The sequence below is a fragment of the Mustela erminea genome, chromosome 2, assembly GCF_009829155.1.
Source record: "Mustela erminea isolate mMusErm1 chromosome 2, mMusErm1.Pri, whole genome shotgun sequence".
In the NCBI taxonomy this organism is placed as follows: Eukaryota; Metazoa; Chordata; class Mammalia; order Carnivora; family Mustelidae; genus Mustela; species Mustela erminea.
Genome location: NC_045615.1, coordinates 74,509,639 through 74,527,002, shown reverse-complemented (window position 1 = coordinate 74,527,002; position 17,364 = coordinate 74,509,639). Strand labels below are relative to the sequence as shown.

The window sequence follows — 17,364 nt, the reverse complement described above, 5'->3', positions numbered from 1 at the left end:
AGTTTTCTCCCAAGTCTTCATCTGGCTTCATCCTCTGAATCCTACAGTTCCTAGCATAAATGTTCCTGCCTCACAAAAGCCTCCTTGATTCCCAAATCTGTTGGGTGTCCCTCTTTACACTCTCACATCGCCATCTACTTTACCTCCACAGCACATTCCATAGGGATAATTAGTCATGCGGCTTTTTGTGTAATATTTCTCCAGAGATTGCAAGCATCTGTCAGTACCCGTTCACCTGTATATTCTAGATACCAATACAGTGCTTGACGTAAGGACATCTTGATGAATACTTGTTAAATGAATGGAAAGAGAGCCTGTACTAACTTTTACAAATAGCAGCTATCTTCACAAATGAGGGCAGTCATTAAGTCAAACTGTCTTCTGTAAATGCATACCTCCACCAGTCACATTGGCCTCAAATAGTCAGGGTGATAATATGAACACTGTGAATGGCAGTGACCACCTTGACCGCAGTCGTAAGTCAGACACATGCAGAAGTTACTTGTCACTGAATCTTACTCAAACACCTACTTTTCCCATTCTGATATTTTTCAGAAATTGGCATGGCTAGAGTTGCTTTGTAATGCATCTGTTTTTTAAAAAGGAAAACATCTGTTTTTTTACCAAGGAAGCATTAGCGGTTATTTAATTATATACCATTAACAAAAGGCAGAGGGAGAAATTATATTTTCAAATCATAGCCATTCTGTATATATAGAGAATTGAATATATACAAACATACATTTTGCAAAGTATTTTGATATCTGCAAGGGGCAGCACCTACTTGTCACTGTAACCTATCTTTTCTCTTCCACTAACACCCACCATCATCCCAAAGTAAAAATCAATTTCTAAATGCAATAGAATCACGTTGAAGTTGGCAGTACAAGAAATGTTGAAAAAAAGATTGCCATCTGGAAAATGAGTATTAATAACTAAAGAACTTCAGGTTCTAACATAAATGAAAGATATTTAAAAGATCTTGACAACATTCCCCTTTCACAAAATTAACTGTATTTTATAGTGTTGAAAATGCTTTGGGAGGCTTCAAATACATTACATGAATTTGCTAAAAGTAATTTAGTAGTATTAAAAATTGACTAAGAACACATTCTTCTCTGGGAAGGAATGTGTGAAACTGTGTCATGTTAATTGAACCCTGATGTGGTGGGGAAGTCAGATGCTGATTTGCATGGAGTATGACCAAAAACACTACTCCATCCCTAGAACTGTGGTTTTCCTTTGGGATGGATGGGCAAATAGCTGCACTTGGAGGCACAGGCTTTGTTTGATACATTACAAGGAAAAATGCCTTTCTATTGCAATTTTCCCTCCTTCTTTGAATTTAGAAATTATCGAAGAAAAAAAAATATTTTTCACCTCTCTCAGTCTTATGCCAGCCCGTGAGGCAAGACAAGAAAACTACCCCACTACTGCTTGCTCTTTGTTCTGCTTTAAAAGAGAAAGTGTCTGTTCTGACTTAGAGGAGAAAATGTCTCCCAAATCCCCTTAAACTGAGCTACAACGTATGCATCCATGTCTGCTGAATAGCAGGGCATTGTGACGACTGCTAATGCAGCTTTCAGGATCTAATATAACCTTTGTTGTTTTTATTTCTTCTTCAGAGTCATGGGAACAGAAGTATTAACCTAATCTCTCCTTGTTTGCCTAGATCATACGATGTAATGTTACAGATCAGTTTTGGCTATGTTTTAGGGAAGATTATATGAACCAGAGAAGCAGAGGCAGTCAATCTGCAGTGAGGATAATGTCAAAAGAGCAGAGAAGAGCAATGAAGAAAAATGATAGGGAGTCTTAGGGAGTCTGAGGTCTTGCTCTATTACTCTCCTATGGATGCATCAACAAAGTCGTCAGACATATTCTTCCTCTGTTACCTTAGGCATCTTTTTGAGCAAGTGACATTCAACCCAACTGGGCTATCATGGGAGAGGAAAGAAATCACCTAAACTGGACTGTATACACTTGCTTGGAGAAGGTACCACATGTAATGGTCTTGGGCACTGGTTTAAGCCTGACACAATAATAGGTGCTGAGTAAATATCTCTTGAATGAATAAATGATCATTTCATATGTAGCAGTACATAAGGGTAGAAGTGGTGGAAATGATTGAAGTGGTACATGAATTGCCTGGAGGGCAACTGCCATTCTATGAGGAGGCATATCAAGCACAGATACTTGAAAACCTATAGAGAGACAATGTAATATGGTGGTTCAGGGCATGTGTGTTAGAACCAGACTCCAATTGAACCCCATCTTTACGATTTGCAAGTATATGATCTTAGAAAGGTAAGTAACCCCTCAAGGTCTCAATTTCCTCATTTGTGAAATGAAAATAATTAGAGCATCTAACTCAGATAATCTTTTTGAAGATTACATGAACTAAAAATTAATATATGTGTGCTTAGAACAGTGCCTGGACAAAGTAACCACTTTATGAGGGTTAACTGTTATTTTGAAAACTTTCATGTCTATTACTAAATATTTAGACAACAGTACTAATCAACAAGTTTTGCATTATTCTTTTTTTTTTTTTTCATGTCCATTTGTCCTGTCTTTCAGAACGATTTCTATAGTGTTGAGCAACAAAGAAGATAGGAAAGGATCTCTGAGACTGTCACTGTCCAGGTAAGGGATCGATGCCCAGAGCCAGAAAGGGAGTTGTCCGAGAGTATGTCTCTCAGGGCAGAACAAGGCCTAGAATCCATATCTTGCTTTATGTTATCCTCAAACATTATAAACAAAGAAAAGAATTAAAAATGAAGTGTATGTAAAATGGATACCCGTCACTGAAATGCTATAATGTTTAGTATGAGACTTTAATGCTTAAGTTTTTAAGCTCATGCTTGGCAACAGTAATCAAGAGTTATATCCCTCAGTAACTTTTAGGAGTTTTTGTGAAAAAAATTTGTTATACACATTAACTGTAGAAAAGCCTGAATTTAAAAAAAAAAGAAAAAGAAAAAAGAAAAGGCTGAAAATATTTTTCTAGTTACACAACTTACAGAAAATTGATGAAGAATGTTTAGAGTAATGTAAAGGTCACTGTGACATCCCAGAACCTAAAAATATAGTTTTTATTAAAAACAAGCAAACAGACAAAAAACCCAATTGGTTTTCTACAACCAATTATTGGGTACTCTAAGAAAAAATTCAGTTATAAAACAATTTTGAGCGCTGTTCATACTAATTATCATTATAATGTAGGCTGTTGCTTTTGTGGCCTGGCAGCATCCTCTAAACTGGACAGGTGTTTAGAGTTCATGCATGGCAGTGTGATGCTTATCTTCAATAGCCGCACCTCAGGAAAAGCAAAATTCCACTGTTTTTCCCTATTGTCTAAACTGTTAAGCAATTATAAATCCAAGACATTCATTTAGTTGAGAAGAGTGTTTTTATCACCAATTCTATTTCTCTGTTTTTATAGTGCATATAAATCACAAAGTAAATACAGTTTTCTTTGGAGATATTTCATACCTCAAAAATACATACGTAAGTTTACAAGTTGGCACTAATCACTAAAGAACAACTGAGACTCAGTCAGGTTTCAAGGAAGTCATGCAGGATTCCCTGAATTGAAAGAAAAAATTGTAATTTCTTTATGGTTTTAAAATTCTGAAACAGCAAGTTGACCATGATTATTTAAATTTTAGCTCATAACAACTCTTTCAGCATTGAACTGAATATGTGTGAATATATATTCTATATGGTCCAGAAAAATGAAACTTACTGCCTAATTATCTCTTGTACTCTATATTTTTTTCAATAAGCCTTTCAGTTACATCACAAATTACTCTAATAACTTGCTGTAATCTTCAGAAATAATAGTTTCATCAAGAAAATGTACTGAAAGAGAAGGTATACCATAATTCAACTATAACAAATCTTTCTAGAAAGAGATAAAAGTTTTGTTTTATTTGAAACACTTTAGTAACCTAAGAATCTTTTATTCTAAAAACTATGAAGAAATTAACTCATGTGACCAGTTTAATAGTAATATTTACTTATACAAAGAGAGAAGCCTTCCATTTTACCATTAGGAACTATAAAGAAAAACAATAAAAATATGAGAGCTGGTAGATACTGTGTTAACTGAGAAAGAAAAAAAGAGCTTCTGTTAGGGCAAACCTCTTGATATGTTCAGTACTATTTTTCAAAAGAGTTTCTTTCAAATTTATTTTTGAAATCTCCTTCTCAAATTCAATATTAATAGGAAGTACAGCTGAAGGAAAAGGGAAAAATGCCCTCCAGCCGACTATCAGATGTTTGAGAGTTTGTCCTCCATATCATTCTGCTCTGTGGTGAATAGCATTGTTCAATAGTTGATAATATGGTATTTTCTAAGGACAAAGAAAAAGTGGGTTAAAGATGAGTTTCACATGTATCTGAATACTTGATTTCTATTTTAATCTAATGTGAAGACGTAGTGTTTACAAATACTTAGGAGTGATTTTCTTAAAACTCTTCCCAGATTACATATGTTGCTGTACTTCAATGTGTTTATAAAGAATAGGAATTAAATTTCAACTTTAAATGAGTTTGAAGCTTCAATAGTTTCCAGATAATAGAAGAGCTAGTTGGAAGATGATCTAGGTAAAGCTTTTAAACAATGGTCACTTCGTTCTTTTGAGGAAAAAATGTGGTTATATTAAATGGAAGATACATGTATTTTCTTTTAATTTAAGACTTCTATATTCAATACATAGGCTGATTATTTCTTTCCAGTTGCATGTAATTTTATTAACTGTGTAATTTAAAATAATGTTTATAAAATGAATTGCATCAAATAGAAAGACTTGTTGAGGATCATTACTGTATAGACAGACAGGTAGTTTTAGTTTAAATCTCTAATGTTGCTTACAAGTTTCTAGTCCATCAAGCAATACACATGTGTTCTGTTTAACAAATCTGATGCAGAATAATTACAACTTGTTGGTGGAGATCTTAAACAATTATAAGGGATCATCTCCTTAATACTTCAATTTTATTTAAGAGAAAATTAGGGGCGCCTGGGTGGCTCAGTGGGTTAAAGCCGCTGCCTTCGGCTCAGGTCATGATCCCAGGGTCCTGGGATCGAGCCCCACATCGGGCTCTCTGCTTAGCGGGGAGCCTGCTTCTTCCTCTCTCTCTGCCTGCCTCTCTGCCTACTTGTGATCTCTCTGTCAAATAAATAAATAAAATCTTTAAAAAAAAAAAAAAAAAAAAAAAAAAAAAAAAAAAAAGAGAAAATTAAAATTACCCCAGAATGATATTTGTGTCTCACTTAATTTAATTAAAATGTTCTATTTCTTCTACAAGAATAAAATGAGGCACTTGTTCAATCCTGAAATTCTTAGATTCATTGAAAACAAAGTTACCATCTCTACCTAAAAGCCCTTCTTACATTTATGGGTGAGCATTAATGGATAGTGTAAATAAACAGATGTACTTACCTGGAATTAAAGTTGGAAGCACCGAAAATGCTTGAGAAACTTTCAACAGATATAAAAGAAACTCAAACAGCAGCATCCACTGCCACCGGCTCAGGCTTTTTGGCTTCACGAGCGGCAGCAATACCAGTTCTGGCCCAGTACCCTTGTGTTATGTAACATCTTATTAATATTAGCCATCAAACTGCTACCAAGCTGGTGAGGCACTAGAGGGCAAGAGTGTCACATGCAAGACCCGTCGCCAAGGGACAGGCTTTGGTACCGCTTCGGGAAGACAGATGCTAACTAAGCTGATAAATAACACGATGCCTGAACGCAACAGCGAACTTGTAATGTTCCTCAAAGAATATTTTAAATGTCAATTTTCTGCCTAGCTGCAGAGTTAAAGGTTAATAAATATGCATAAGCAAATAACCACACCATGCAAAACTTTCGGGATTATATTTATAAACCTACAGTCATCCGGGAGGCTATTTTTTCCATTGTCTAAATAAACTTATTTAAAACACAAGAGGAAAGGCTAATCAAATAATAACTAGTGACGGTTTCAGGACCCCTTCAAACCGCGAGAAACTTGTCCTGATCGAGAGTGCGCATTCTGGAGTCCGCATTCCGAGCCCCCGGGGTCGGGCTCCTGGGCGAGGACCGGCCCCGTCCGTCTTCCACGGTGATTACCTCGGGCTGCAGGCGTCCGTGGGATCCTCCTTCCCGGGGTGCTCGGCCTCAGCGACTCCCGGGGGCAGCCCCGCAGTCCGGGTGGCGTATGGAGGGGACTCAGTGCTGGGAGCCGAGCGGGGACGAGGCGGACGGCCCTTCCTCTCCCGCCCCGGGGCCCCGCGGACGCCTTCGGTGGGCTACCCGGGCTGGTCCAGAGCGCGGGCGGCGCCCGGCTGGCAGCGGCTGCGGGGCGAGCGCGGCGGGCGCGCCGGGGACTCGTGCGCTCGCTCCGACGCGCACCGCGTCCCCGGGACCCGCCCGGCCGCGCCGCCGCCGCCGCCCTCCCGCCGCCTCCCCGCTCCCGGCCCGCGCGCGCTCCCGGCTGGGGAAGGGGTGGGGATGGGGGCGGGAGCAGGGGTCTGGAGGAGCCGCCATCCGCCCGGCTCGCGGCAAGCCAGGGTCTACCCTGAGGATCCGCCAGCCCCGGCCTCTGCCTGGTGACCCCGGGCGTCCCCCCCCGGCCGGCGCGTTCCGACGGCCGCCGCTAGCAGAAGGTGGGGGCCGCCAAGGATGATACTGGTCGCGCCGCCTGGGAAGTGGCTGCATCGTTCCCTCTGGTCTTGCTCTTGCTGGTGGTCGTGGTGACACGACCTGGCCGCAAGTGGCGGGCGGCTTCCGGGTTGTGAACCAGAGTTGGTGCCTCTGTTTGCCGGCTTTCCCAAAGACCAAGTGCTCCAGTTCCTGAAGACAAGTGGAAGACCAACGGGGGAAGCGACATTTTGGATACAAGGTGTGAGGTTGCACTCCTTCAAAACTTAAGTCGAGAATCGAATGGTTTTTTTAAAAATCATATTTTGATCCACTAACATAGCATATGTGAGAGTTTAACAAGTCGGGGAGGTTGGGGCTTCTAACGATAACTTGTAGTGGCTGTCTGTGGTCTTTTGTCCCAACTACTCACACCTGTTTATGGAAGCAGTACACCTGTGATTTTGGAGGTTCCAACAACACAGCCTCACGCTTTAGCCCATTTGCTTCAGATCAATAGCTACTCTCACTCACTGGGGGACCCAAGACTCAAGTCTCACCATTGGAGGTGTTGTGTACTCCCGGTAGCTGGGATTACTTTACAGAAAAGTATGTGACCGAACCTGGCCAATCAGAGACAAAAAGCCACCGTCCTAGGATTTTTTTTTGGCCACCACCTCCCACCCCCCACGTAAGGAAGTAGACTCTTTTCTATGCAGTCTTTGCAGAATGATGTGTGAGGTTGGAACTTCTTGTATCAGCATATGAAGTTTGAGAATGAAGCTAATACTCAGGGAGGCATGCCTGGGAGTTGGAGGAAAGTTAAACCACAGATGGGGAATATTTGAGCTCAGAGTCCAGCTATGGCTGAAACAAGATCTTACCTTGTTTTTCAGTATTCAAATATGAATCAGTAGTTTGCTTTGAAGCACCTTGAGTTGAAATTTTTGTCCATTGGAATTGAAAGACCCAAATAAATGATACAGGAATTAAACACTTTGACCATTTATTAACTTTTTGAGGGCATTTGGATATTGTAGAGCAAGACCTTTAATTAAATCCCAGTGTTCTGAAAGTGTTAGTTTGGAATTTTAAAAAGCTGGGAAAGTTGCATATTCTTTTTGCTCTACATGATGGAGGTTATAGAAGTGTCTGAACCTATTACTTCTTTTGGAAGACTACAAAAATGTCAAGATGGTAACAATCTCTGGCCAAATGACATGTACTAAATTGGTTTATTTATTTATTTTTTTAGCTGGTGCCCCTTGCCCCTGCTTGGTGCCATTCAGCAATTTTAAGAAACTGGGTTTATTGTTTTACACTCCTTTCAAGAGAGCCTGCTCTGTTATCCATATGATATGTTGTCCATATCATGCATTCATCATTTCAATCATAAAAAAAAGATAGAACATTGATGACATGGCTGTGGGAGGACGGTAATAATTTAAAAAGAAAAGCAAAGCAGGAAACTTCTCTGCCCTTCAGGGTACTCATGCGGGAATAGGAGGCCATACTCTTCTATAAGATTTTAGGAAACAGACAAGATTCACGAGTCCATATATGCTGAATGGCATTGACTTCTTTCTTCTTCTATCTTACATGTACAAAAATAAACAAACCAAAAAATAGAAAACCTCTTTTACAGAATAAGATACTCAGTATTTTTAATGGCTGTATTCTGGCATTTTCTTTAGCTGGATGTGACAGAGACACAATTGAGTTTCCTGATGCTTTGGGAAGAACTGCTACTTCCAGTTCATGGATGACGGGTACTTCCAGCCATCCATCTGAAAGTGCCAACTTTTCCTAGGAGATAGATCCCATAGCCCTATTTCAGAAATTTCTATCTGTGCACCTGGAAAATTTAGGCCAGTGTTTTAGCAGATTGATATGCCACCTATATCCCTTTCTCTTTACCTGCCCAGCAGACAGGTAAAGACAGAACAGATAGCTCTGTCAACCATTGCCCCTCTAGCCTTTCCTTCCTATCTTCTTTCTCTAACCCAAGAATATTAAGGCCAGGGAACAGTTTTTCCTCCAGACTGGTATTCCATTTAGTGTAACAAGAGTTATAGACAATCAAAAACCTGTGACAGTGGGTGAGGCAGAGGTGAAGAAAACAATGTAGTCCAGGGCCTCACATTTCTGAAGCTTCTCAAGTTAAATTATCTCCAAATGAGGTGATACTGTATTTTTGAATGTGACAAATGTGCTAGTTTATACTTTAAGGATATACCACAGTTTTTGTAACCACCTTTAGCTTATTACCTATTATTACTATTTACATACATACTGGGAACCTAAAAAGAAAAAAAAAAAAAAAAGGAAGTTCAGGCTTCTAGCAGCCTCTGAGAAGCTTTGAGACAATGTGACATATTTTTTGTTAGATGCATAGCTTCAAATGCAAAAGGAAGAGTCTGTAAATTATGTATCTTAAGAAACCACTAAGAAGAGAAAAAGAACAAATCTAAATACTTTTGTAAATTGAAATAATTATTGTATTTAGTGACTTTGAAATAAGGCTTTGAATCACAGTGATGTAGAGATTCTAAAAATTTTAATAGGTTAAAAATTATTTATATTTTGATAGGTCTTTGGCCTTCATCTAAATGCTTCTATGTGGAGGGTGATGGTTATAAAAGAATTTTGGGAAAGGTCATTTCTATTTTCAGAGTTGTCTTCTATTTTTCAATGTCTAAATTAAAGCAATATATTATTCTAACTAGTTTCTAAAAATGTAGGGGTTTATAAAGAACACATCAGTACTTCTGGTCTGAAATAGCTAGTAAGTGTATTACTTTTCTTGAAAAATATTCAGCTTGAATTTATAGTGTAGTAATTAGTGACACTGTTAAGCTGAAGATAATGGAGTGAAGATTTCAAAGAAAACATGTTTCTAGCTGGGAACTGCTAACTCAGCTCAAGGAAGTGTACCCCAGTTCTACTGTCTTAAGAGATATTAAAGTAAAAATAGATCAAAACCAAAAATCTCAGCAAAATGATTGGTGAGGAGGAAGCAAAGTGGAATCAGGTATTTGGCTTCTTGAAAACCACAGAAAAATCACTTTTACTGGCTTCCAAGTCTCGTTGCAAACATTGCCTCTGAAAAGTATATAAGGTTGAGTTAGTGGGATGAAGATTTCATTTTCTATAACATTGCTTTAAAGCTTCATAGACTAGGTTGGAACAGTGGTTCTCAAACTTAAGTTTATATCAGAATCCTCTGGAGGACTTACTAAATCACAGGTTGCTGGGCCCCATTCTCAGGTTCTGATTTAGTAGAGGTGGGTGGGGCCTGAGAATTTGCATTTTTAACAAGTTCATACATGATACAGATGCTATTTACCTGAGACCACACTTTACAACCCTCTGGTTTAGAACATTATTGAGAACACTGGTTGTCTTATGTGGTCTGTAAGAATGAGCATTTATTATTATTATTATTATTAAAGGTTCATTTACTTTAGAAAGAGAGTGTATGTCCAAGATGTCCAAGTGGCAGGGAGGAGCAGAGGGAGGGGGGAGAGAAAGAATCCTCAAGCAGACTCCCCACTGAGTGCAGAGCCTAATATGGGGTTTGATCCCAGGACCCTGAGATCATGACCTGAGCTGAAATCAAGAGTCAGATGCTTAACTGACTGAGCCACCAAGGTGCCTCTGAACACTTATTATTATATAAATTATTTGGTTTTCAAAAACAGTATCTGTTTTTATGTTAATCATAATAAATATACAATAGAGTCAGTATTTTAATTGGTTCTCCATACAATCAATTAAGTAAATTACCAAATAAAAAAATTTTTTTTAAAGTAAAATAGCAAAATTTGGAAACAGGTAAATGGCTGCAACGCTCTTATGTCCTTGAGGGCTGCCTCCCTTACTGGTTCATTTAGTGTTTTCCACTGCCCTAGGTCCAGGGTCTGCACAACTGTGGTCATTTAAAATACACTAAGGAAGAGAAAAAAAAAATTTCTTAGCCTAGTAGGTAATGTTTTACACTGTCCCTGATAAAGGAAATCATTTTATTTTATCCTGTCATTAAATGTTTTTTATTCTTGAGCCAAAGAATTCCTCTACTCATTATTTTCTATCAGTTCTGTGTAATTTCAAATGCTTTGTCCTCAAAAAATAGTTTTTTCTCTTTGTGCAACTAGTTTAAGTTCTTAGGTGCGAGGCATAATGTTTGCAGAGTTAATTACAAGCCTGGGGTGATGACTGGCAGTATAAACGTATTCGTATCTATAGGTTTAGCATACACTGTTGAAATAACTGTTGTTTTGTTCCACCTTATATGGGGAAATACAAGTAATCATCAGATTGTAGAACATGCTCTGTTGAGTCTTCGAAGCTATTCTTAATATTCAGGCAGGACCAAACTTCATTAAGGTGTTTCTTTGAACTTGCTTCCAACATTAAAACATCGTTTTATAGTTTGGCCTCATGCCATGTAGTACCAGACAGATTCATTGTGAGAATAAAGTGGGTGATTCTGTTCTCAAATTGTGTGAAAACAGGCTTCATAAAGAACTCAGAATATATTCCCTTCCATCTCAGTATGCTATTTCTCCATTATATCTGATCCTTGGATTTCAAGAGGTTGAAGAAAATAATAAATATTCAAGGAGTAAGAGGTGTATGAGTTAATTTTGTTTTGTTCCTCTGAAAGTATGTCTTTGAAATAGTGATATGAGAAGTTGTTAGAGAAAAAAGAAATGGCAGAGAAAATTAAGATGCCCTGTACAAATGGATTGACCAATCCAATATTCTTAGGCTGGAGGCTTTTTGACTGACTTCACCAAACACTGGAATTAGAGAACTGTGAGTATAAAAAATGAAAATTTAATTGGTAAAGGGAAAATTTATGCATACAGTTTTGTGTTTTGTTTTTTGTTTTTTTTTTTTTTTTTTTTTTTACCCTCAGACATGAACAAGTGCCCTCAGTGGTATAGAAGAAATGGAAATGGAAACTCTGCTCACCTGGCATTAAATTTAGGTGTTTCTCAGCATCTTTGGCATTTGGAGCAAAAAGGTAATAGATGCTCTCCTTCAGTTTTCTTAAAATCAAACTTCAAATCAAACATATAGATGAATGAAATTACGGGAACTTACTGGTTAAGTTCAAAGTATTTTTCTCCAAAGTCTCATTTTAATTGCTGGGATTCATGATCATTTTATTTTTCTTCTGTAAGATAAAGTGCAGTTTTCTGACAAAAATAAATAAGTGTTGCTTGGACAAATGAATCCAAATCTGAAAATGTTCTTTTTTCTTTTTTAAAGATTTTATTTGTTTATTTGACAGAGAGGGAGATCACAAGTAGGCAGAGAGGCAGGCAGAGAGAAAGGGGGAAGCAGGCTCCCCGCTGAGCAGAGAGCCCGATGCGGGACTCCATCCCAGGACCCTGGGATCATGACCTGCGCTGAAGGAAGAGGCTTAACCTACTGAGCCACCCAGGCGCCCCTGAAAATGTTCTTTTTTCTTAAGCCATTTATGTAAAGTATAAGAGTTAACTTTTGAAAGATTCCGTTGGTCATTGTGCCTGTGGTTTTATATTTCAACTATATGTTTAGAACTTAAAATGTAACAGCTTTGTATTTACACACACAAAAAATTTTTAAACTTAGTTAAAGGGCTTGGGGTGGTAACAGAAATATTTTTCATTCAAGCTTCACTTCTCTGGGAGCAACAGTTTTCTGGCTCTTAAGAATCATAACTGTAACTAAATATTGAAAACTATTGTTTTTCAGTATAAGATAGAATTTAAACCAAACGAAGCCAGGAAAACCATATCAATTCAATTTGTAATACTTTACAAATAATAAACTATATATTATCATTCCTTTACATCAGACTTGATCATTTTATGTATATATCTATCTGTGTCTGTTTTACAAATCCTTTACCTAAGAACTTAGCCATTTTGACAAGTAGTAATAATAGAATCTCTGCACAGTAATAGCAACAGAGATGCCAATGAGACAGAAAACATGACAAGCACTTGCTACAACTTGGGGCTTTGTATATGCTGTGTCGTGTAATCTGTATGAGAGCTCAACAAAGTATCATTATAATTGTGTAGAAGTCGAAAACCAGGTTTAGGAAGTATAAGTCATGTTCCAGAGTCTATCCACTGATGGTGGATGACCTTTAAAGCTGGTTAGTTGTAGGGTGGGAGGAGAGAAAAATGAAAAAAAAAAAAATGATGATAGGCAGAAATTTAATTCCAAAACTCATGCTCATTTCATTATATTGTGATGCTTTCCCAGTGAATTTGTTATGTTTAGACCATCAACAGTTATATATGGGGTGTCTATGTATGTGTATATAATGTGCTGCAGAAATATAGGCGTGAGCTAGACCCTGACATCCTGATTTTCACATTATTATTACACAGATCTTATTTCACACTTAATTTAATTACATTACTTACAATTATCAGTTACTAGTATAAGTCCACAATGAAACATAATGGGTAATCAGAGTGAATATCAAACAATCTGACTGAATCTGGGGAGGAGTGAGGGCATGTAAAGGATCGCAGAAACTTACCTCTGAGACTGATCTTTAGTGAGTCATGACACTTGGCCCAATTTCTTTCTTTAGTTCTCCAGAAACAAAACAAAACAAAAAAACCCACAGCCACAGCCATAGTGGGTCTAGGGTACTAGAGAATGAAGGGTGGAGAGTGTATGTGAAAGAGTTTAATTTTAATAGCCTAGCAATAGCCTGTTTTGGAAAGGTCTCAGTGTTTGCAACCATCACATTTCTGAAGGACTGGATTCACTTTGTAACTAATAATTTTCTTGACTTAACAAATTCTCTTTGGAGTCACTTATTGCAATGTTAAAGCTCTTCCAGTGGGACAGGACCCTTTAGTAAGCTGCTGTCTCTCTCTGTCTGGCCTGCCTTCCCTTCTTTCTTCTCTCCTTTTCATCAGTCCTTTTGGTCGAGGCTATCTCAAACACAGCAAAGGGACCAAAACAAGAATCTGTCAATTATCTGATATTTCCATATTTCTGGAACTTAACCAGCATCTCATCTAGCTTTTGTTCAAATGCTTAATATCTTGCATTTTATTCTTCAGTGAAATTGATTTCTTGACATTATGGTGTAGTAGAATCTATGTAGAGGTATATGACCTGTGCATTAGCTTGGCCTGTGCCATTTGCCAGTTACTGAATTTTTAGCCAGTCACTTAACTTGACCTGCTAAGTGAGAGGAATGGACACTCTTTGAGAAAACTGAGAATAAAATACAATACGTGAGAAAGTCCTATGAAAATGGCAAAAGGTTATACAGATATATACTTTTTAAAAATGAGGTTATCTGGTTAATGGTGTTTATAGGAATGAAAGCTGTAAGACTGTCTTGAATTAATTTACCTGACAATTAAATCTAGGGGTACTAGTTAATTGAGCATGATTTTCTATTCAAACACTTTTCTACCTTTAACAGAATTTAATTTCTATTCTAATAATCAAACTACAAATTATAATCAGAGAATGTCATCTGACTGTTTACTAATCTTACTAGATGCTGTCTTGTTCCTTATTTCTTGGATTGCCACAGAAGTTCTAACTGGAAGTTCTCTGATCGGAAGGCAGTCTGCTAGTTGTCTCCCAAAATTCACTCTCTCCTTCTTCCACAATAATCACATTGGTATTAGGGGCACATGGCAATCTGGGGTAAAAAAGTCTGCATCTTCCAACTAGATGTCGTTCAGCTTTAGCTAATGGGATACAAGAGGGAAGATTGTGTGATTATGTCTGAGAACCTTCCTGTAGTAGACAGATGAGAGGGAGAGAAGCCCTTATTATCTTTGTCTCCTGTTGCTCAGGAGACCTCTCCCTGTATCCTCTCCCTCCCTGTGAGAGCGGGCAGGATCAGTGATGTGCTGTAAACCAGTCAACTATGACAGAGGTGGCAGGATGTTATTCTCATGTGTAGGTGATGTCCTGAGTCGACTTAGAAATGGATTCTTCCCCACTTTGCCCCCAGATGAGAATGCTGTTCAGCCAATATCTTTGTAACAGCAGTGTGCAACCCTAAGCAAAGGAACTACAAGGCTGTGTCTGTATTCCTGACCCAAGGAAACTGTAAGATAATAAATATCTGTGTTTAAGGTGGTAAGTTGATGGTAATTTGTATGGAATAGATGAATAATATACTCCTTCAGAGACCGCCGACACGAAACGATATCTTTTTCTTTTTCATGTCCTTCTCCATTGTATTGCCTAAAACTCAGCTACAACTTTACTTTACTTTACTTTTACTTTACTTTACTTTACTTTACTTTACTTTACTTTACTTTACTGGGCCAAGAGGTTGAGGGCCACACTTTTGGGATGGTGGAGCCTTGAATTAGACAAGGTTTATGTTCCTTGGAGGGAGGAGGGATATTTATGTGAGCATAACCATTTATCTTGTTTGGTCCATTATTTTGTCTTTTCTGCTTTTTTATCATTTAATGCTGAAATTTTCCAAATAATTCTCTAAGTATGACTAACTGGAATTTGTTTCATTTTACTCTTTACTACTGTAAGTATTCAAGTTTAATTATACAGAAGAAGAATTATCATTCATTGCTTTACACACAGAGACCGTAACCATTAGCATTTGGTGTGTTTCTCTTTAGTATTTTAATCTAACGTTTTGTAAAAGAATACCTCTATAGCAAATATTTGTGACATTTAAATGTCATGACTTCTCTGTCATTAAGATTAAAGTGTACTGAAATTACTTTAAAACATCTGTTTGCAATGTAAAAAATCCAATCAAATAAACATGTGGCATGAAAGAGAAAATATCCTATCCACTATTCTCATTAAATTTAAGTTTTTATTTTTTAAAAAAGTCAACTTAGGCCATCTATTTTTGTGTCAGAAGTGTCACCTCAATAACTAAACATATAGGTTGGATTCCCAGTCTTTGGCTGTTGATATAGAAGTTTATTTTGGGTACCTAAACTATCTAGATTTTTTTTGTTTCATTCACTGATGAATCTCAGATCATTACTTAACTTCAGGCATATATAAGTTGTGCTTTTGCTAATCTTTTCACAGACTTTATATAGTTCCCTCCTCCACACCTTTACTCAACTCTCCACCTGTACTTATATCACCTGCTTTGCTCTTCACCTAAATGGACCTTTCCTATACAGTTCAGTTGAACCCTCAACTTCTTTATGGAATGTCTCTTAGATCAGGTTAGACCTCTATGATTTCTCTATCCCCAACCCAGATCATTCCCTCTCCACACCAATCAGATAACATTAAGAACCTGCTACTTTCTTATTTATAATAAGACTTTCTTATTGCCACTTATGCTTTGCTGGTCTGCACAGAGTAGAGATTTAGTAGCGTTTTTGTTGGACAGTTAGCCGATAAATAATTTAGTAACATTTTTCTTGGACAGTTAGCCCAAATACTATTAACAGCTGTATTTTCCATTTATTAAATAAATAAATATTTATTTATTTAGATAAAGATTTTATTTATTTATTTAGAGAAAGAACAAGGGTGGGGGAGGGGCAGAGGGAGAGTGGGAGAGAGAGAATCTCAAGCAGATTCCATGCTGAACTTGGAGTCTGATGTGGGGCTCCATCCCACAACCCTGAGATCATGCCCTAAGCCAAAATCAAGAGTTGGACACCCAACTCACTGAGCAACCCAGATGCCCTATGAAGGATCATTTTCAATCAGAGGTCTGTGAACTTATTTCATACATGGGAAAAATTTAAGAACAATATATTAAATGAGGAAACAAGCCAAAATTTTGGAATTTTATAGCAACCTCACTTTCTGAACTGAAGTCACGTTAAGAAGGTATGGCTTGGCTCTGGTCATTGTGTTTCATGTACACTGTCCTTGATGTGAGCAAATTTATCCATGTACTCTTGCTGTGTTAACTTTGGAAATGAGGAAAACTCAGTACAATGATGTGAGGAGTACAACGTGGCATTTAAAAAAAAATGATAATTTGTCAAGACTCTCCAATTCAAGATGAAAGTGTCAATTAACACTCAGAAGCTTTCATGTTCAAGAGCACTTCACAGAAAATAGGTAACCAAATTGAGGTGCTCCTCTTCTGAAATGCTCCCAAGGTATTTAGCTGTGCTTTTATACTATACAAGAGCACTCATGGCAAGATCCCATGACATGCATGTCAGTGTATTATTGACCCTTGAACAACATGGGTTTAAATTGTACAGGTCCATATATACAAATTTTTTTTAATAATGCAGTACTATAATACTATAAATGTGTTTTCACTTCCTTATGATTTTCTTAATAACATTCTCTTTATTTCTAGCTTACTTTATTGTAAGAATATAATATATAGTATGTATAACATACAAAATATTTATTAATCTGCTCTTTATGTCACCAGTAAAGCTTCAGGTCAGTAGTAGGGTACTAGTTAAATTTTGGGGAAGTCAGAAGTTATATACAGATCTTCAACTGCACAGGGTTTCGGTGCCTTTTCACCCCTGTATTTTCAAGGGTCAACTCTACTTAATGGAGTGAGTTGTAATTTTTTAATTTAGCAAATTAAATCCTCAAGTTATTTTAGAGACTTTTAAAACACTGAAGTGGATTTCCTAATTAGAAAATTCAAATATAAATGGGATGATAAAGGGTGATTTACGGTTTGCAAAATCTTTTGTAATCAATTTCATTAAATTCTTAGATGATTCATTATATTACCTACAAGTGAAGCAGAGGTTCAAGGTGT

The 17,364-nt window shown here is 37.5% G+C and overlaps 1 protein-coding gene and 1 long non-coding RNA gene across 6 annotated transcripts in view; one reads left to right on the top strand and one right to left on the bottom strand.

Moving 5' to 3' along the window:
* NDST3 (N-deacetylase and N-sulfotransferase 3) overlaps positions 1-6,425 on the bottom strand; it is a 175,973-nt gene extending 169,548 nt beyond the window's left edge. For 3 of the 4 annotated variants that reach the window (XM_032333268.1, XM_032333273.1, XM_032333272.1), the window contains exon 1: positions 5,451-6,425. The gene's annotated coding sequence lies outside the window, so the exon portion shown is untranslated. The remainder of the gene's footprint in view (positions 1-5,450) is intronic. The other variant, XM_032333269.1, reaches the window with a different exon arrangement.
* Positions 6,426-6,694: 269 nt separating this feature from the next.
* Positions 6,695-17,364, top strand: part of LOC116584635 — a 29,887-nt gene continuing 19,217 nt past the window's right edge. Inside the window, exons 1-3 of one of the 2 annotated variants that reach the window (XR_004283266.1) lie at positions 6,695-6,894; positions 11,554-11,661; positions 14,629-14,711. This is a non-coding gene — a long non-coding RNA (uncharacterized LOC116584635). Of the gene's footprint in view, positions 6,895-11,553; positions 11,662-14,628; positions 14,712-17,364 lie in introns of those variants that run through there. The other variant, XR_004283267.1, reaches the window with a different exon arrangement.